This window comes from Oryctolagus cuniculus, chromosome 4 (genome assembly GCF_051225735.1).
Source record: "Oryctolagus cuniculus isolate XC-2025 breed Fujian yellow rabbit chromosome 4, ASM5122573v1, whole genome shotgun sequence".
Classification (NCBI taxonomy): Eukaryota; Metazoa; Chordata; class Mammalia; order Lagomorpha; family Leporidae; genus Oryctolagus; species Oryctolagus cuniculus.
Genome location: NC_142870.1, coordinates 9,509,532 through 9,526,764, shown reverse-complemented (window position 1 = coordinate 9,526,764; position 17,233 = coordinate 9,509,532). Strand labels below are relative to the sequence as shown.

Below are 17,233 nucleotides of genomic sequence, written 5' to 3'. Positions count from 1 at the left end.
AATCTCTAGAAGCACACTAGAGCTCTCTTGATCCACATCCAAGAGGATAAATATCTGCTTCTAACCACTATCCATTCTCTATTAGACATACAGGCTATAACCCATGCGTTTTCATTACATCAGGATCATAACACAACATGTCACAGGTAAGGAAGCTATCCATTGCCTGGCATTTGTACCACATGTACCATCCAGGTTCTCAAAGCTGTCAAAGATATTCACTAATATCGATAATCTCCCAGTGAGTGATGATGTGAAAAATCAACTCTATGGCCAAGGTCAAACCATTTCTTTGGCATCTCATAACACTCGAGGCAGATTTGGAGTCTAAAGATCCAGAAATGGATGTAGACTTTAGTTCAGACACTGCTGTGCTTCAGAACCTCACATGCTGGACTATGAAATGGGGAGGATCAAGACCCTCCTGGGGTAATTGCTCAATGATCAGATAAAGCAAATACATGAAATATTGAGATAATCTCTGCTTAGTTGGTAGTAGGGACTCTAAATCATTTCTAGGAATTCTCAATTTCTACACCTTCACTTCTGTGACTAGTCCCATAACCTCTGACTGCTGTCAACGGTAGTGGTGTGAGGAGGCGATTTCTTTTTTGTCAGGAGCACCGAGGCCAATGTAGATGCCCCATCAATCAAAGTAATATGTGCTGATTCATAAGCTAATAGTAGATCAAAAATTCCAATAAGAATTTTGTTTTCTTATACTTTGTATGTTATTCAATAGGGAATATCTATTTATATTCAATAATGTTATTGTTTCAGACTCTAAAGGGAAATCTCTAGGCTTTCTAGCTAAACAAGTTTGTCATCAGTAATGAAATTGAAAACCTGGCTGTCAAATTCTTTATGCTTTTTGTTTTAAAATGGATTCAAACAACCTTAAAGCCCATCTATTGGCATCCTTCTGTCAGACATACTAAAAAAGCATTCTCAGAACAGTTTGAAAAATGGAAATGTCCAGGTAGTACCCGTGGATGAAATGATATGCAAGTGGCTCCTACTGTAGCCTGTGCATTACCCAGTTGAAATATCACACTTACATACATGGGCAGAGGGAAGGAGACTCGGGAATGGGAATACTGAAAAGATGGCGTTGGACCATGGAGACAGAACCTTAAATAAGTGATCACTACAAAGAGTGCCTTTTTACCAACCAGAATTCTCACAACTTTGGAAATTATTTTGAAATCAAAGGCCTTTCAAAAAAATAAGATATGACACCCAATCCAGTTGCCAATACTTTGAGATGTCCATATTAGTCAAAAATGGGTACAACAATGTCATGTGCATGTATTTGCCTTGATAATAAGTGGGATATTTGATATTATTTATACTCAGGGGCAGATAACAGATACTCCAACTATCATGATGGTGACTTTTTTTTTTTAATTTTTATGTATTTGTTTGAAAGGCAGAAAGACAGACACATACACAGATATCTTCCATCCACTGGTTCATTTTCCCAAATGCCCTAAATAGCTGGGGATGAGCCACTCTGAAGCCAGGAGACCAGAACTCAAACCAGGTCTCACACATGGCGGCAGGGATTTAGGTACTTGAGCCATCACCTGCTGCCACCCAGGGAACACATTAGCAGGAATCTGTAATTGTAAGAAATACTAGGACTTGAACCTAGCCACTCTAATATGGGATTCCTTACCCCAAGGCCAGTGTTTTAAAATTCTAAATCAAGTGCTGATTTTTTTTTAAATAGACCTTTATCCGGACTAACAACAACAACAAAACTGGAAAAAAAAAAAAAAAAAAAAAAAACCCTCAAGGTGAGAGATGAAAAGGAGACCTTACAACTGATACCACAAGATACCAAAGGCTCGTAACAAACTAATATGAACAACCACTCGCTAACAAACTGGAAAACAAAGATAATTGTTCAGGATAAATTCCTGAACATATTCAACCTACCAAGATTAAATAAAGAAGATAAAATCTAAACAGACTAGTAATAAATAACCAGATAGAAACAGTAATTGTCTCCCATCAAAGAAATGTCCAGGACCTTATGGCTTTACAACTGAATTCTACAAAACATTTAAAGAGAAACTAACTCCAATACTTCTCAAACTACTTCAAAATATTTAAAAGTATGGGGCTCTTCCAGACTCTTTATGAAGCCAGCATTAGAATAATACAAAAAATCAAAGATACAACACAAAAAGAAAACTACAGACCAATATCCTTGATGAATGTAGATGCAAAACTTCCCAACAAAATATTAGCAAACCAAATTGAACACTACAAAAAGATCATACCTCACAATCAAATGAGGTTTATCCCAGAGATGGAAGGATAGTATAATATTTGCAAATCAATAGGCCTAATAAAGCAACAGAATGATTAACAAAAACTATAGAGTCATCGTAACAGAGAAAATGCATTTGATAAGGTTCAACATGCCTTCATCATAAAAACTCCCAGCAAATTAGGTATAGAAGGAAATACCCAAAATTATAAAAGATATATAAGACAACAGTCATTATCACTAGGCTAACCCTCAGCTCTGGAAAAAGACAAGGATGTCCACTCTACCACGCTCATTCACTATACTACTGGAAAATACTGGAAGTTATCAGCAATAGCAATACTTGAGAAATGAATAAAGGGCATACAAATCGGAAAAACAGGAAGTCAAAATATCCATGTTTGCAGAGGACATGATTTTGCACGTGGGAAAATGAACATTTCACCAAAGAGCTGCTCAAAAATGTTACACGATACAAAAAACATACAAAAAACAGTAACATTTTTATACACCAATAATGATGTTGCTGAAAGAGAAACCAAGAAAACAACCATTCACAATAGCTATAAAAATTAAATATTTAGGAATAAATTTAACCAAAGAAGTGGAAGATCTCCACTGTGAAATTTATGACACTGAAAGCACTCAAGAAACACAAAAATGGAAAGATATTACTTGCTCGTGGATTGGAAGAATATCATTGAAATGATCATACTACCGAAAGCCTTACAGATTCAATACAATTCCCACTCAAAATAGCAATGACATTCTTTAATGAATTAGAAGAAAAATCTTAAAATTCATATGGAACCACAAAAATTTCAGAATAGCCAAAGTAATCCTGAGGCAGGGAAAAAAAAACGGAGACATCACAAACCCTGATCTCAAAGTATAAAGTATAATAATGAAAACACCATGGTAGGGCTGCTACTGTGGCATAATGGGTAAAGCCACCGGCAACGTGCCAGCATCCCATATGGGCACCAGTTCAAGTTCCAGTTGCTCCACTTCCAATCCAACTCTCTGCTGTGGCCTGGGAAAACAGAAAATGGCCCAGGTCCTTGGGCCCCTACATCTGCATAGGAGACCTGGAAGAAGCTCCTGGCTCCTGGCTTCAGATTGGTGCAGCTCTGGTCATTGCGAAGCCAACTGAAGAGTGAAATAGTGGATGGAAGACCTCTCTCTCCCTCTCTATCTCTCTGTGTAACTCTGACTTTCAAATAAATAAATATTTAACAAAAGAAAAAGCTGGCACCACAGCTCGCTAGGCTAATCCTCCGCCTGCAGCGCCAGCACCCTGGGTTCTAGTCCCGGTCGGAGCGCCGGATTCTGTCCTGGTTGCTCCTCTTCCAGGCCAGCTCTCTGCTGTGGCCAGGGAGTGCAGTGGAGGATGGCCCAAGTACTTGGGCCCTGCACCCCATGGGAGACCAGGAGAAGCACCTGGCTCCTGCCATCGGATCAGCGCGGTGCGCTGGCCGCAGCGCACCAGCCGTAGCGGTCATTGGAGGGTGAACCAACGGCAAAGGAAGACCTTTCTCTCTGTCTCTCATTATCCACTCTGCCTATCAAAGAAAAAAAAAATAAGGGAAACCCTTCCAGACATTGGTGTAGATTGTCGCTCCCCCTCTTCGTGGAGGAACGACACAGGACCCTGCGCTGTTCTTTCGTCTGCTCGGCCCTTCCCGGGTTTGCTGCTGGTTCTTCCCGGATTGGCTACCGACCCTTCCACCTCCGTGGAAGGACGGTTCCCCCTGCCACATTCCCCACTTCCGCGGGGGAGCGGCACACCGCCAGCCGGCTCTCTCGGGGACTGCACAGGTGTTCCTTCAGATAGATGTTCCCCTTAGATGTTCCTGGTGCATGTTGTCTCTCTCCTCCTTTATAGTCCTCTTCCACCAATCCCAACTCTGCTACCCACACGCCGAGTATGCTGCTCTCCTCCAATCAGGAGCAAGATCAGCTCCTGCAGCTCAGTCAATCAAATTGGCGAGAGGCAGCTGTGTAGAAGTTGTTACTCCCTTCTCAGCGCCATATTGTGGGAGAGCAGATGCATAGAATAAGTCTTAATTCCAGTAACAGTCTAGTCCGAGTTGCTCCCCACAGTAGATACTGATTTTTTTTTTTGTATAAGACCCCTAAAATCACAGGCAACAGAAGCAAAACTAGAAAATTGGGATTACATCAAATTCAGGAGCTGTCTCCTGGCAAAGAAATAATCTACAGAGTGAAGAGATATCCAATAGAATTAAATAAAATATTTGTCAACTACTATCCAACAGAAGATTAATAACCAAAATACATCAGGAATTCAAAAAATTCAGAAACAAAACCCAATCCAGTTAAGAAATGGGCAAAGGAACTGGACAGTTCTCAAAAGAAAGTACAGAGGTGGGTGCTGTGGTATAGTGGGTAAAGCCACAGCCTGCAGTGCTGGCATCCCATATGGGTGCTGGTTCAAATCCTGGCTGCTCCTCTTCCAATCCAGCTCTCTGTTATGGGTTAAGAACTCAGTGGAGTGGCTGGCGCCGCAGCTCACTAGGCTAATCCTCTGCCTTGCGGTGCCGGCACACCGGGTTCTAGTCCCGGTCGGGGTACCGGATTCTGTCCCGGTTGCCCCTCTTCCAGGCCAGCTCTCTGCTGTGACCAGGGAGTACAGTGGAGGATGGCCCAAGTGCTTGGGCCCTGCACCCCATGGGAGACCAGGAAAAGCACCTGGCTCCTGCCTTCGGATCAGCGCGGTGCGCCAGCTGCTGCGGCCATTGGAGGGTGAACCAATGGCAAAAAAAAAAAAAAAAAAAAAAAAAAAAAAACACCACGCAGTGGAGCCTCTGCACCTGCATAGGAAACCTGGAAGAAGCTCCTGGCTCCTGGCACTGGATTGGCCCAACTCTGGCTGTTGCAGCCATTTGGGGAGTGAAGTAGCAGATGGAAGTGCTCTCTCTCTCTCGCTCTCAGTGTGTGTGTATGTGTGTGTGTGTGTGTGTGTGTGTGTGTGTGTCTGCAATTCTGCCTTTCAAATAAATCTTTTTTAAAAAAGAAATATAGATTCTGGTTATCAACCCTTTATCTGTTGCATAGTTTGCAAATATTTTTTCCCATTCTGTCGGCTGCCTCTTCACTTTCCTGACTGTTTCTTTTGAAGTACAGAAACTTCTCAATTTGATGCAATCCCAAATGTTAATTTTGGCTTTGACTGCCTGTGCTTCTGGGGTGTTTTCCAAGAAGTCTTTGCCGGTACCTATATCTTGCAGGGTTTCTCCAATGCTCTCTAATAATTTGATGGTGTCAGGCCATAAATTTAAGTCATCCATGTTGAGTGAATTTTTGTGTAAGGTAAAAGGTAGGGGTCTTGCTTCATGATTCTGCACGTGGAAATCCAATTTTACCAGCACCATTTATTGAATAGACTGTCCTTACTCCAGGGATTGGTTTTGGATCCTTGATCAAATATAAGCTGGCTGTAGATGTTTGGATTGATTTCTGGTGTTTCTATTCTGTTCCATTGGTTTATCCATTTCTGTACCAGTACCATGCTGTTTTGATAACAACTGCCTTGTAGTATGTCCTGAAATCTGGTATTGTGATGCCTCCGGCTTTGTTTTGTTGTACAAGATTGCTTTAGCTATTCAAGGTCTCCTCTGTCTCCATATGAATTTCAGTATCATTTTTTACAGATATGAGAAGAATGTTTTCAGATTTTGATTGGTATTGCATTGAATCTATAAATTGCTTTTGGGAGAATGGATATTTTGATATTTCTTCTTCCAATCCATGAGCATGGAAGAGTTTTCCATTTTTTGGGATCCTCTTCTATTTATTCCTTTAAGGTTTTGTAATTTTCATTGTAGAGATCTTTAACGTCCTTTGTTAAGTTTATTCCAACCAGAATCTACAAAGAAATCAAGAAACTCCACAACATCAGAACAACCCACTTAAGAGATGGGCCAAGGACCTCAATAGACATTTTTCAAAAGAGGAAATCCAAATGGCCAACAGACACATGAAAAAATGTTCAAGATCACTAGCAATCAGGGAAATGCAAATGAAAACCACAACGAGGTTTCACCTCACCCCGGTTAGAATGGCTCACGTTCAGAAATCTACCAACAATAGGTGCTGGAGAGGATGTGGGGAAAAAGGGACACTAACCCACTGTTGGTGGGAATGCAAACTGGTCAAGCCACTATGGAAGTCTGTCTGGAGATTCCTCAGAAACTTTAATATAACTCTACCATTCAACCAAGCTATACCACTCCTTGGAATTTACCCAAAGGAAATTAAATTGGCAAACAAAAAAAGCTGTCTGCACATTAATGTTTATTGCAGCTCAATTCACAATAGCTAAGACCTGGAACCAACCCAAATGCCCATCAACAGTAGACTGGATAAAGAAACTATGGGACATGTACTCTATAGAATACTATACAGCAGTCAAAAATAATGAAATCCGATCATTTGCAACAAGATGGAGGAATCTGGAAAACATTATGCTGAGTGAATTAAGCCAATCCCAAAGGGACAAATATATGTTCTCCCCGATCGGCAATAACTGAGTACCAAAGGGGAAACCTGTTGAAGTGAAATGGACACTATGTGAAACAGTGACTTGATCAGCTCTTGTCCTGACTGTTGATGTACAATGTAATACTTTATCCATTTTAGTATTTTTTTTGTTCTAGTACTGTTGAAGTCTAATTAACACACAGTTATTCTTAGGTGTTTAAATTTTAATGGAAAAAGTGATCCCTGTTAAATAAAAGAGTGGGAATAAGAGAGGGAGGAGATGTACAATTTGGGAATGCTCAATCAGGCTTGCCCCAAATGGCGGAGTTAGAATCGTGCCAGGGGATTATAATTCAATCCCATCAAGGTGGCATGTACCAATGCCATTTCATTAGTCCAAGTGATCAATTTCAGTTCACAATTGATCACACTGATAGGTCTAAGAGTCAAAGGGATCACACAAACAAGACTAGTATCTGCTAATACTAACTGATAGAATCAAAAAGGGAGAGAACAATCCATCATGGGAAGCAGGATACACAGCAGACTCATAGAATGGCAAATGCCCTAAACAGCACTCTGGCCTCAGAATCAGCCCTTAAGGCCTTCCAATCTGGCTAAAAAGCCAATGAGAGTTTCTCAGGCATGGAAAGCCAAGACACTCTGGGGAAAAAAAAAAAAAAGACCTAAATGAAAGATCTCTGTGAGTGAGATCCCAGTGGAAAGAATGGGGACATTAAAGAAGGAGGTACCTTTCTCTGAAGGGAGGAGAGAACTTCCACTTTGACTATGACCCTGTCAGAATAAGATCGAAGTCGGCGAACCTAACAGGCTTCCATAGCCTTGGCAACTCATGACTAGAGCCTAGGGAGATTACTGACACCATAAACAAGAGTGTCAAATTGTTAAGTCAACAATAGGAGTCCTCATGTAGGATCTCTGTCCTTAATGTGCTGTACATTGTGATTTAATGCTATAACTAGTACTGAAACAGTATTTTACACTTTGTGTTTCTGTGTGGGTGCAAACTGATGAAATCTTTACTTAATATATACTAAATCGATCTTCTGTATATAAAGATAATTGAAAATGAATCTTGATGTGAATGGAATGGGAGAGGGAGAGAGAGATGGGAGGGGTGCGAGTGGGAGGGAAATTGGGGGGGGGGGAGCCAATGTAATCCATAAACTGTACTTTGGAAATTTATATTTACTAAATAAAAGAAAGAAAATAGTTCCCTAAGAGGTGACACGTGTAAAAAATATATAAATTACCAAATATATTTTTAAAGATTTATTTTACTTGAAAGAGTTACAGAGAGAGAGAGAGAGAGAGAGGTCTTCCATCCGATGGTTCACTCCCCAATTGGCTGCAATGGATGGAACTGCGCCGACCCAAAGCCAGGAGCCAAGAGCTTCTTCCCGCTCATCCCACGTGGGCGCAGGGGCCCAAGGACTTGGGCCATCTTCTATTGCTTTCCTAGGCCACAGCAGAGAGCTAGATGGGAAGTGAAGCAGCCAGGACTATAACTGGTGCCCATAAGGGATGCCAGCGCTTCAGGCCAGAGTGTTAACCTGCTGTGCCACAGTGCCAGCCCCATCCAACAAATATATTTTACAATGCTCAATATCACTAGCACTCAGAAACACAAATCAAAACCACAATCAACTATCACTTCAACACTGTTAGAATAGCTATTTTCAAAAAGCAGAAAGCAAAATTCTAGAGAGGATGTAGAGAAAGGAGAACTCATACACTGTTGGTGCAAATGTAAATTAATGCAGCCTCTGTGGAAAACAGAGTGGGAATTCTTTGAAACTAGAAATAGAACTACCGTATCATCGAGTAATCCCACTCTGGGTGTATATCCAAAAATATGTTAGATAGATACCTGCTCCATCATGTTTGTTGTAGCACGGTTCACAATAAACACAATATGAAAGCAACCTACGTGCCCATCATCAGACATCTCTGTATAGAATGCCAGACTTGACTACGAGTCCTGAGAGGCCAATAACTGAAGCCAGGAGTATTAAACTGACTTAGAGACACTTATCTAGATATATCTAGATGGTTCCAAATCCTACACTTTCCAGGAAACTCTAGTCCCTGATACCAATATCTCTTTTTACAAGTTGGCTTTCATAAAACAGGAATTCTTCCTTATTGGAACCTCATTCTCACTGTCCCCCTACTGGTAAGTCATTTGTGTGCCATCAGTCACAACAGTGAGTACTGTTAATGGAAAATAAGAATGACCTTAGATTGGGGGGCACTTTATTCAGAATACACTGATGCCTTGAACGTATTCTATGTATCATAAAGATCGATAGTTTACAAGATGCAATAATAGGACTAGTTTAAAAGTGTGGTGCTGTGCTACATTAGCTCCACCAAGCAATTGCTTTGTATTTTTCCTGCCAAGTGTAGGATCAAATACCTCAACCTTTGAGAAAGAAGTGGAAGCATCCAACCGAGCCAACTTCCTAGACTTTAAGAAGGCCACCTGCTAGCCATGAAGGCCCTGCCCACCTCGCCCCTATACTCTGCTGAAACACAGCCTAGAAAAGAGTATTTGTCATTTGCCCCATGGCCAAACATTCCTGACACTTGGTCTTAGCAGCGCTTTTAAGCAGCAGAGCCTAGACTGTACTTCTGTCTTCTGGATCTCTTCTTTGCCATTGCAGAGTTCTGAAGAAATTCCTCATGTGTCCCCTGTCCTCCCAACATGGGAGGAAATCACTTTGGGGGGATTAAGCGATAAGACAAAGTAGCATCAGGGAGATTCTGGTTGTATCCAAAGGAAAAAAGTAAAATTCATACACAATGATTTGGAAATTTCAAGAAAACTAGAGACAGGCCATATATAATTTTCTTTAAAAAATTAAAAGATTGCCTGGAATATTTCCTTAACTGTACCTCATATCACATTAATATCATGTCATCATTTTTAAGCATCTTCCAAGTGCCGAACCACAGCCATAAATCTGGCTCCCACTGGCATGACAGACACAGCAACAAGAACTTCTGTTTTGTCTCTTGGTGTACCCTCCTGCCTGGATCAACACATGACACATGGGAGACGCTCAAAGAAAGCTCTCTGATGGAAGTCTCACCCATCCCCTGACCTCCCCTCCTGGGGAGGAAGGAGAGGAAGAAGAAGGTGGAGGATAAGGGAGAGGAAGCGGAGGAGGAGGAAGAGGAAGGAACAAAAGAGAACGAAGTGGAGGTAGTGGTGGTGGCTTTCATTATCCCAAAACATTTTTAATTTTTTGATGAGAACAGACTCATGTACTTAGATGGCAGGCTAAACTTGCCATTTTCTATCCCATATTTTTATCACTACATGAGTATAGTTAACAACCATTCGCGTTTACAAGGCTTTTGGTGTATTTATTTCCTATTTATGGACGCACATTCACAAAAGTCAGTTTCTTATGGGTGCAAAAGAGAATCTCACTGCCTAGTCTACTGCTGACTACAAAGCCCTAATCAAAGAAGTATAGCCAGGTCTTCTGTCCCATATGCCTCCTCCCAGCATCCTCATCTCATTCACTGGAATCACTTTATCCCTTCTATGTCGCACCCAGGGCCATCACCATCATAGAAGCAGCCTGTCCCCTCGACCCATCGCATCCAACTAATTCTCTATTAGCACTGTTGAGCAGTGGATTCAAGAAAATTCCAAGAGGTTTCCATTAAGGCCACAATCTAAGCTTGGAGCCATGTTCCCCAGGGCCAAATTCCCTCTAGTAGGGTGAGCTCATCAACATTTCCTTTCACTGTGAGTCTTCTCATGGTCTCCACATCTCTGTGGGCTTCAGTGCCATGGGCAGATTGTATAACAGCAATCAGTACCATTCCAAGGAGACTTAACCTTGACCTTTGATATATCATTGAGAGCTATCCCAAGAATAAAGGCCCATTACTTTAAGGGCAAAAAAAAAAAAAAAAAAGTCCCAAAGACCAAAACTTTAAAGAGCAATTGACCCAGAGATGGGAGATGGTCACACAATACTTGCATTGCCAAGGGCAATTCATTGCACCTAAAAATAGTTGTGTTTTTTAAGGAGAATTATTTTGGATGACTCTTTAAAAATATGCTCAAAAGACTAAAAGTTACAGATTCCCATTTCTAAGGGAGAAACTGCTAAAGTAAACTCACTCACTAAATAAAAGGCCTGACCCCTTGGTCTATGCCCAGAACACGTTCCTTGGGGAAACACATTCATAAATTTGCTGAGAACTGTGCGGCTGTGGTTGGTCGCATTGTTCCTTGGCGAAGTAACTGTGGTTTTGTTCGGATCCTTTAAAAAAAAAAAAACACATTTTTAACATATCTTCCATTTTTAAAATATATTTTCTTACTCTCGCCATTCAAATACTTTGAAAATGCTTCTCTAAAGAGCTACATCAACAGTGTCGAAGAAATGGGTATTTGGGGACAGGAATGAACCCTAATGGGATAGGGTTGTGGCTCCCAGATTCTTTGAATCCATGATTCAATAAAAAGATTTAATCTTTACTTTGCCAGACCTGCCCCTGGGAAGAAACCCCGATAATAGATGTCCAATAGCCCCAGATCCTGAAGATCCCAGTAGAATTTAGGGAATTAGTTTTATCAGCATCAGCAGCTACATCTCCACTAGAGTACAAGTTTTAACTTGAAAGATTGACAATGCTTCATTTTTTTGTACTGTCTTATTCGTGTGAAGAAATCAGTTTGCCTACATTCCAATTTTCAAAAAAATTTAAAGACAGTGTAAATATTTTACCCCCCGAAATTAAACAGACACGTTTCATCTCCCCTTTGGAGTCCTCAATTCACTTCCCCTGATGACATAGTGATTAGGGGATTGGTTGTATTTTTTTTTTTTTTTTTTGACAGGCAGAGTGGACAGAGAAAGAGAGAAAGGTCTTCCTTTGCCGTTGGTTCACCCTCCAATGGCTGCTGGGGCCGGCGCACCGCACTGATCTGAAGCCAGGAGCCAGGTGCTTCTCCCGATACCCCATGCGGGTGCAGGGCCCAAGGACCTGGACCATCCTCCACTGCCTTCCTGGGCCACAGCAGAGAGCTGACCTGGAAGAGGGGCAACCGGGACAGAATCTGCTGCCCCGACCAGGACTAGAACCCAGGGTGCCGGCGCCGCAGGCGGAGGATTAGCCTAGTGAGCCACGGTGCCGGCCCGGGATTGGTCGTCTTTAAACATTTTATGATTACTTGTGAGTTGCCACTCACCTCAGAGCTGTCTCTCACAGAGCTGGAGCCAGTACCATCCAGCATCTTTAAACCCACGCACAAAGGACAGATTTGCTGCAGCAAAATACTTTGCAGCAGCAATCAGATCTCTCCAGCAGGCCCCGAGAGCCGAGGTCAGCATCCCGGGAGACCTTCCACACAGGATACGCATCTTGTTACCAAATTCCTCGTTGCCTGTTTGCCGTCTCCCTAATGACCAGTTAAATGGGCTCCCTCGAGGATGCTTGAGTCAGCGCCAGCTTGAAAACTGCTGAGGAAACATCCTCTTTTACTGGAAATGATTTCCATCAAACTGCCACGAGCCATATTTAGACCACGGCTTAGCAACACCCAACAGTAGGGGCTAAGTTTGCAGGACAGAAGGCCCTGGGCTGTGAGAAAATAACTTGCTTTTGTCTAGCCCAAGTGACCACAGGGGATGAAGGCAGGCAGTCTGTGGGGTCTGTGGCCGCAGGGACACAAGGGTTCTGTTCTGTCTGGAGACAGAGGCTTCCCTTCCTCAGAGGAAGATCACTCTCGCTGTGCCGCTCGTCTGAGCTCCAACAGGAAGACCGTGCCCTCGGCCAGCTCAGGCCGGCCTAACACGAGAATATCAACAGGCAGCGACTCCGGGACAAAGTGGGAGTCAGGAGGTCCAACTTCCAGTGTTCTAGAGCATGGTGGAGTGGCTGCTGTTGTTTAGAAATCAATAATAAGTGTTGGAGGTGATCGATATGGTAATTACCCTGATTGATCATTACCCAATGTATACATGGGTCAGCACACTTATATGTATGTACAAGAGGAAAAACGTGAGAGAAACACTCTAAGACATTGACACGGTGGTGATTCTTTTTGGATAAGACCTCCCCAAAGCACAGGCAATAAATGCAAAAACAGACAACTGGGATTATATTAAACTGAGCAGCTTGTGCAAAGCAAACAATCGACAAAGTGAAGAGACAACTGGCAGGTTGGGAGACACTATTTGCAACGTAGGTATCTGATAAAGTCCTAATGTCCAGAATGTTCCAGGAGCTCAAGAAGTTCAGCAAACAATCCAGTTAAGAGATATACAGTGATCTACATATACATTTCTCAAAAGAAGAAATACAAATGGCCAACAGACACATAAAAATATGCTCAGGATCACCAGCCATCAGGAAAATGCAAATAAAAACCACAATGAGCAACCATCTCACTCTGGTTGGAATGTCTATCCTCAAAGAAAAAAAAAATACTGTAGAAGATGTTGAGAAAGGAGAGCTCCAATATCCTGTTGGTGGGAATGGCAGTATTGAGATTCTTTAAAAAAAAATAGATCTGTCGTAGGACCCAGCTAATCCACTTCTGGGAACATATTCAAAGGAAGTCAAGTCAGCATGTGAAAGGGATATCAACACTCCCATGTTTACTGCAGCTCTATTCACAACAAAGATACTGAATCAACCTCGATGCCCATCTGTGGATGACTAGCAGAGAAATGTCTATACACACAATGGACTATCACTCAGCTCTAAGAAGGAATGGGAATTATGAGGTTTTGCTCATTTCAGAAATATGTTTCTAGAGCCCACCAGGGGTCAAGTTAGTTTTGCCTGCTCTTGTACTTTAAGTTTTATTTATTTACTAGAGAGAGAGAGAGAGAGAATATGAATGGTTATCCTCTGGTTCACTCCCCAAACCCCTTCCATAACTGGGACTGGGTCAGTCCAAAGCCAGAAGCCAGGAACCCTTTCCAGGACTCCTACATGTGTAGTGGGAACTCAAGTACCTGGGTCATCATCTGCTGTCTCCCAGGAGCATCAGCAGGAGGCAGGATCAGAAGCCAAAATGGGACCAATCCCAGGTATACTAAGAGTCTGAGAGTGAACCGAACCACAGCTGTGCCACAATACCCCCCCTTGCCCTTGTATTAGGGATATTTCCTATTCACTGTCAGGTGTTCCAAAAAGCTGAGCAACTGAATGTTTTCACTTTGGGCTTCCTTTCCCTAAATCTTTACTTTTTTAGTATTTAATAACAACCTGTTAATAGTATTGTTTATGGTATCTTTCTCTTTCATCTATCTAATCTGGGAAAAATTGGCTTGTCTAATGAAGCAGCTATCTTTATATCTTATATTAATGTGAACCAGTTAAATACAATGAAGTTTTAAGTTAAAATATCCTTTTTAAAAAAAAATCACTTCAATCTTCCCCTTCTCTAGCTCTTCATTGCAAGAGAAAAATTATGATCTGCCTAGGACTAGCTGATGGGGGATGTGCCCATTATTAGGCCTGGAGGAGTGGCACTGCCAACAGATACCAGGAATATTTGGATACAGGACAGATTAACCAATTCCAACCCATCCCTACCCTACACCAGAAAATACAAATGTTAGCATTTCACTACCGAGGATCGTGACTGAACAGCCTCCTCCTGTATCCAACTTTCACTCTAACCTCAACTCCCATCCACAACCCCACGCCCAATCCCAACCTCAAGTTCAAGGCATCTCATTTAAAGTCCTGTCTGGACTAGTGAAGGAGACTGAATGTTGTTGGAGGTTGAATTATACCCCTCACCTCCATTACGACGTTGAAGTCCTAACCTTCAGGACCTCGGAACATGATCTTATCTGGAAACAGGGTCATTGCTGATGTAATTAGTTAGGTTAAGATAAGCTCCTTGGGGTGAGCCTCTAATCCAACATGACTGGTGTCCTAATCAAAAGGGGAAATTGAGATGCAGAGACGCCCACACAGGAAGAATGTGTCAGGTACCCATGCAGAGACTGGGATGGTGCTTCAATGAGCCAAGGAACCAAAGATGACCAGCAACCAGAGAAGCCAGGGGAGGCGGCCAGAGTGGAGCCTTCATGTTGGGCCTCAGCAGGAACCAGCTCCGCCGTTACCTTGGTCTTGAACTTGCTACCTCCAGAACTGTGAGATAAGATGCTTCTGCTGGTGAAGCCTCACTCTGTGGCTTGGTTACAGGAACCCAAGAGACTAACACAGGTGTCCTCTTATCCCACTGAGAGGAAGCAGGAGAGGGCACACCAGGGGTTTCTGGGGCTTCAGGAGTCCACCTAGCACCTTCCAGACACGGAGGAGACTGCTGGCCTCTGCACACAGCCCATCTCCAACAGTCACGGGCCTTGAGCAAGATGAGAAAAGCTCCTTGCTTGTGTCTAGATATCTGTATGTTCTAACCATCATACCAGAAAATATATTAATCTTTGCTTTTATATGACCTAAAGGCAGCAAAACATAATAATTAGTATTATTAGATATGTCTGAGTGCTCTGTTGGGGAAAAAGCATTTTTGGCAAAGTATGAAGATATACGTAGTTTGTCGCTCCCCGTCTTCGTGGGGGAACGACACTAAGCCCTGCCTAGGCTTCATATCCGAGTCACGGCACCATTATGTCGCTCCCCCTCTTCGTGGAGGAACGACACAGGACCCTGCGCTGTTCTTTTGTCTGCTCGGCCCTCCCCGGGTTTGCTGCTGGTTCTTCCCGGGTTGGCTACTATCCCTTCCACCTCCGTGGAAGGGTGGTTCCCCCTGGCCACATTCCCCACTTCCGCAGGGGAGCGGCACACCACCGGCCGGCTTTCTCGGGGGCTGCACAGGTGTTCCCCTTAGATGTCCCTTTAGATGTTCCTGGTGCATGCCGTCTCTCTCCTCCTTTATAGTCCTCTTCCGCCAATCCCAACTCGGCTGCCCACACGCTGAGTACGCTGCTCTCCTCCAATCAGGAGCAAGTCCTATAGTTTATTGGTTGAACTGGAGGCAGCTGTGCAGAAGCTGTTTACTTCTCTCCCAGCGCCATATTGTGGGAGAGCAGATGCATAGAATAAGTCTTAATTCCAGTAACTCAGTCCAGTCCGGGCTGCTCCCCACAGTAGTTAACACAAGATTATATGTTTATTCTATAACATGTATATTTCTTCCCACCTACCTTCATTTAACATACATTCATAATCAAAACTATCACGTAAAACTTCATTGCATTGACAATAATGCCAACTTATATTTTTTATTAATTTCAGTTATAAAGACAAACTGCTCTATCCAGGCCATGGTGAATGGATTTATCAATAATTTTAAAGTAATAAATTTGAAAACACATGAATTTTAAAACATCATGCTCAAGTCAAATATTACAAAATAGGTCACCTTTGTCTCCTAGATGACTATCACATATTTTCACCATTGCTCAAAGCAATACTTAAGTAACATGTAAATATATAAAAATGGCAAAAAATCAGTGGCATGTTTTATCCATGTTAAAATAAACCTACCTACATACAAGTTCAAGATTAATAGCAATTGTGTAATATTACAAAATATTTCTCAAGTACCACAGGCAACTATTGAGAGTATCAACCTAAACTGATTACCCATGGATACTACCTAAACACGAAGAGAAGACACAGAGGCTTGGAACTATTGAAGACTGATAATGCATTACTTTTGCATAATGAGTTATCACCAAGAAATTCTGGAGAAGTATAGACAAGTTCATTAATTTACTTTTCTCAAAGGAAACCTGTTGAAGTGAAATGGACACTATGTGAAACAGTGACTTGATCAGCCCTTGTCCTTAATATTGATGAACAACTTAATACTTTATCCCTTTTAGTATTTTTTGTTCTACTTAATACTATTGGTTGAACTCTTTAATTAACACACAATTATTCTTAAGTATTTAAATTTAACTGAAAAGTGAACCCTGCTAAATATAAGAGTGGGAATAAGAGGGAGATGTACAATTTGGGACATGCTCGATTGGACTTGCCCCAAATGGTAGAGTTAGAAATGGGCCAGGGGATAATTCAATCCCATCAAAGTGGCGTGTACCAATGCCATCTCACTAGTCCAAGTGATCAGTTTCTGTTCACAATTGATCATAATGATAAGTCTAAGAGCCAAAGGGATCACACAAACAAGACTAGTATCTGCTAATACTAACTGATAGAATTAAAAAGGAGAGAACGATCCAACATGGGAAGCAGGATACACAGCAGACTCATAGAATGGCAGATGTCCTAAACAGCACTCTGGCCTCAGAATCCACCCTTAAGGCACGCGGATCTGGCTGAAGAGCCCATGAGAGTATTTTACACATGGAAAGCCAAGACACTCTTGGGAGGAAAAAAAAAAAAACTAAATGAAAGATCTCTGTGAGTGGGATCCCAGTGGAAAGAACGGGCCATCAAAGAAGGAGG

At 42.2% G+C, this 17,233-nt stretch overlaps 1 protein-coding gene across 34 annotated transcripts in view; it reads right to left on the bottom strand.

The window, feature by feature from the left end:
* Positions 1–17,233, bottom strand: part of LOC149126897 (uncharacterized) — a 267,581-nt gene that overhangs the window by 238,022 nt on the left and 12,326 nt on the right. For 3 of the 34 annotated variants that reach the window (XR_016232256.1, XR_016232258.1, XR_016232255.1), the window contains exon 3: positions 10,951–11,088. The exons of 30 other annotated variants lie outside the window; for them this stretch is intronic. The gene's annotated coding sequence lies outside the window, so the exon portion shown is untranslated. Of the gene's footprint in view, positions 1–10,946; positions 11,089–17,233 lie in introns of all 34 variants that reach the window. One more of the 34 variants, XR_016232257.1, reaches the window with a different exon arrangement.